General features: G+C 32.7%; 1 protein-coding gene across 1 annotated transcript in view; it reads left to right on the top strand.

Annotated features, from left to right (window-relative positions):
• The window catches only part of LOC137654602 (chloride channel protein 2-like), a 330,894-nt gene that overhangs the window by 123,688 nt on the left and 202,206 nt on the right, over positions 1–5,000 (top strand). The gene's annotated exons all lie outside the window — the stretch shown is intronic.

The raw sequence follows: 5,000 nt of genomic DNA on the forward strand, positions 1-5,000 counted from the left end.
CCTCTGGGTTGCATTGAAATTGCAGCGAATTTTAGCCTGGCTCAACCTAGCAAAAACACAAACAAGCCAAAGTTGCCCTCCGATGGACCGGATGAAGATTAAAAAACCGGTGTAAACCAGTTTTCAAGTTATTACTGCGCAATGAAGCAGAATTCCAATAAAGATTTTAAAACTTCAATTTCTAATTTTTATCTGGCTTACAGCGATATTTGTTTCGACCTGAATTGAGGAGAACTTCGGCAAATATTAACATAAAAACATACGAAAAGAGACGATCGAGGTTTTTTTTTTTTTTTTTTTTTTTGGGGGGGGGGGGGGGTTCTCTGTTGGGGGTTGGGGGTACAAGCAAGGCACGGTAACTGATTGGAACTAGTTGTAGCTTAGCTGGCCCTTTGATCGGTTGAAGACTTGAGATAGTTGAGGGAGAATGTTGCAGGACGAGGTGTCCCTGCCAAAATATTCTTAGAGGAATAATGGGCACATCACCTTTCGTTTTCATCATGTTTTTAAAGTGCAAGGAAATGGAATCGTAAAATTAAATTAGATGGTTTGGCGAGACTCTCTGATTATTACCTTTAATGATCACCGTTAGAATTTAATTTAACCGTATATCGATAAAGACTTTAGATGCGAAAGTTCTCCGTGGATGAGTTGAGAACTACTCGTTGCAACATCGTCATAGGTTATTATAAAGATTTTGGGGAGACCTGTCAAACAGCTTACTTTTGGTATTTAGTCACTGTGAATACAATATAGGATCCTATCATCATGACGGGTTTTGTACTTCCGCTTCACCCAGGAAGTGTGGTTGTTGATGAGTATTTTCAGTGTCTCGAGGTTTCAAATAACCAGTCTTCCGGAAAGGTCATAAAAGGTGAAGGCCATTGATTTTATTCCCGGGGTGATATTGCGCGAATGTTTAGAGTTATAAAGCGTACACTAAGAAAATTTTATCTTATAAGCATTATTAGATTTATATTGCTTAATAATTAGCCTAGACTTTTGGTGCAAATGTACATCATATGGTTTGTGCGCGAAGAAAGTTGCTATGAAATGAAAATCGTAATAAAGTGTTTGGGTAATTTTTACCTTTTTATATCAAATTAGAAATGCATTTTCCATGAGTTTTGTCTCCCGAATATCTTGAATAAGTTATAAAAAAAAAAAAAAAAAAAAAAAAGAATCTTGATCAACACATTGTCCGCTTGTCAATGTTTAACCATAGAAATCCTGATATCCGGATGATGTGTGAATAAAGTTTTTTTTCCTACCCTTTAAAGCAAGTGTTGATAAAACTCAAATTTGTTATCATAACGACGAGGAGAATAAATTTCTTGTAACAAGGCTGCTCTGATTTAATTTAACTGAACAGCACAGGGATTGAAAATATAGATTGATCCCCTATTAGTTAAACCACATGGATTGACTTTGGACTGAGTCATGCTGTCTCACAATCACTAACCAATGGAACTTCCATTTCGTTGAGGGGCGTCTCTTTTGCAATTTCAATTATGTCTCCTCGAGGAATAACAATGAATTGAATATCATGCTGTAATCTATTTATAAAACAGTCTCGTCTGGATTGCCTTACGACGAGACATGGTAACTGTGTGACGTTTCAGTGACATCATTGTTACGTCAGATTTTTTGATTGGGTGCTCTGTGTTCGTGAGTCATATCCTGGCCAGATGGAGTAGTTAGTCACAGCAACCTATGAAACCGTTAGACTTAACAGCTGAACGGATTGGCTATATAATGGATTGGCGACGTAGATTCAATTCATTATTAGAAATGACTATTAAGGGAGTTTTCGTTCGACTCATTTTTTTTTTAGATTTGATATCCTTGAATATTAATTGTATTTTATCTATACATTCAGTTCAGCTGACTTCTTTAAATCGTTTTAAATAACAAAATTTGACCAAAGGTAAGTATAGTTCGAATAAAACACATAAATTAAACTATATCTTATTTTTTGTTGTTGATGTTAATGTCATTTGGTAGTCTATCAGGTCTTTTCGTGGCCCGGAAATAGTTCTGCCAATTGTTTTCTCTCTCTCTCTCTCTCTCTCTCTCTCTCTCTCTCTCTCTCTCGTATCCAGTTATGATTATATGGTTATTCCCTACTCTAAGTTCTTTAGACATTCTTCATCTTCAAATCTATAACGAACTTCTTAAGAAATTTCAAGTTTTAGTATATGAACACTACATGAACCCCTTTGATGCCAATTAGTTCAGTTATCTTCATCTCTTTATTTTTGTTATACAGGTACTGTAAATAAGTAATTGGTCTCGTGGATTTCTTTAAATAAGGATTTGAATCCGGACCAGGAGACAAGATTGTGGTTGATCGGGATGCTCAAGGGACACAGGGCAAGACTGCGGTAATAACGAAACATGAGTGGAAAAGGGGGTTGGTTGAGTGTAACAGAATAAGAACACAGGATTATTTAGGCCTCATCAGAATTTTGACATCCTGCCTACTTTTTCTTACGTCTGCATTTTGGTCTTGCGAAGTTTAAATGGAATATTAGCAATTTTACAAAGTTGAAAATAATCTTTGATTTTATTTTATTCATTGGTGGAGAATTTTTATGTAAAACTATACATATCAAAATCATAACAGTTTCAAAGTGGATATATATACATATTTATGTGTGTATATATATATATATATATATACATATATATATATATATATATATATACATAGAGAGAGAGAGAGAGAGAGAGAGAGAGAGAGAGAGAGAGAAAATCGTGGGTAACGGTAGAGTAATGATTGTATCATTTTATTCATCATGGCGATGAGAAGGCTTGTCATTATTCACGCCATCAGTGTATCCTTGAAGTTATTTAGGAGAATTTCTTTGTAAAAATGATGTACTTGACTTATGTGTAAACGAAATGTGAGAAGATTTCTTTTTTATGAAATGTCACATATCATTTCATATTTTAGAATCTAATTAACAAAAGTTATGATGATTATATCTGAAAAATTATTATATCATTTGTTCGTATAATAAAGCTATAAGAGCTGAATTATAGCCATTTGATACTTGCATAAGTTGCTAATGCTAGATTTTTGCGGAAATGTTCTATGAGAGATTACATTGAAACTTTACAAACAAAATACATTTGATGTAATTCGTATACTTTCTGTGTTTGAGATGACAGTTAACTCTCAACAATGTCTATTATCTTGAAAGGTTTTATCAAGTCGTTGAAGATTGCTGTTGTATTTAGTTGTTGGTAAGTATGGCTAAAGTGAGAAAATTTGAAGATCTACATTAGGATTGCGCGATTTACTCCCGTAGAGTTTTGTATGTCTTAGTGGCAATATTTAATATAAAATATCTGTACTATGATATTTAGAATATAGTGGTCAGATGGAGAGTGCAAAGGAAAATTTTACCGAAATAACGCTCCTACTTCAACATGAATGCACATTTGATATAATTTTTATTATTCCTCTATACTTATTTCATCAAATACGGTTGGATATTACGTTGAATTCCACATCTGCATAATTCAAAGGTCTCCTATATTAATCATTTAATATTTAAGAAAAAATATCATTTACATAATGATATATTCATGCTTTAGTTAATCAAGCATTTGCGGAAGTAAAGAATAGTCCTTAATATTTTAGTATTTATGAGCAATTTGGTATCTCCTCTGATCCTTAAATTATTTTTTTTTCATAACCTGTTCAGGTGTTTGAAAGCGCATTTGTGCATCAAACTTTAAGATGTTTTCAAGGGTTAGTATGCGTTGGGGTTTAAACCAAAGATTTACCTGTTATACGATATCAACCGAAAATTATTTCAATTGTGTGTTTATATATTTTCAAAAGTATATAAATCTTTTAAAAATACCTTTAGTAGGTCAAAGTAATTTAACACAAATATTTAAGCAAATCATGAAACATAAGTCTTCCCAATTCCACCATGAAACAAGAATAAATATTACTGGAACCGATCGCGATGTTGGTATTGCAAAATATCAAGAAATCACACTTAAAACTGGCTTTTCGAAATTGCTGTTTGAAAGGCTGGTTATTTCGTTGGGCACCGAATTCAGAGAAATATTATCGTGGCGCGTTTTGTAAGCATTGCTAATTTATTTGATATAAACACAATGATAACATTTATACTTTTAGAACTAAAGTTTTTCATATAATTTAGGTCCATATGATCAAGATGGATCTTGCAACTCTTAGGAAAACTCGATTACAATTTGAAGTGATATTAGAACGCACTTCTCTCTCTCTCTCTCTCTCTCTCTCTCTCTCTCTCTCTCTCTCTCTTGGGTTCATATATTTATATTATGCTTAGCAACACTTAAAAGTTTTTATTAGCGCACACTTGTGACTATTTAAGGACAGCCAGGTTTTACATATTTTCATATGCTCCAAATTATAGGTATGTTATTTGTTATAATAATAGTAATAAAGATAGTAATAATAGTAGTAGTAGTAGTAATAATAATAGTAATGATAATAATAATAATAATAATAATAATAATAATAATAATAATATTATATATTACTACTACAAAGCTACAACCTTGGTCGAAAAGGCATACTACTACAAGCCCAAGGGCTCCAACAAGGAGAGGAACTCAGTGATTAAAGAAAATTAGGAAATAAAAATGAACTCTATGTAAATATATATGGTATAAAATATTCAAAATATTTTAAAATCAGTAACAATATTGAAATAGATTAGTCATATAAAAGATGTAAAACGAGACATGTCAACCTGTTCCACAGAAAAGTTTAATCTTAAGAAATTCCACCCATTCAACCACCAGATAAGAAAGATCCTTGCAAAACATGGTCACAGCTGTAATAAAACTTTTAGAATACTATGTAGAACTGTGCCTTATGATGGATGGAACAAGGTTATAATTAACTGCATTCCTAGTACTACATGTAGTATAGTACAGTCTGGGAAGATACAACTGATTGTCTGAATTATGAGAAATCTTATGCGACACGC

The sequence above is a fragment of the Palaemon carinicauda genome, chromosome 15 (genome assembly GCF_036898095.1).
Source record: "Palaemon carinicauda isolate YSFRI2023 chromosome 15, ASM3689809v2, whole genome shotgun sequence".
NCBI lineage: Eukaryota > Metazoa > Arthropoda > Malacostraca > Decapoda > Palaemonidae > Palaemon > Palaemon carinicauda.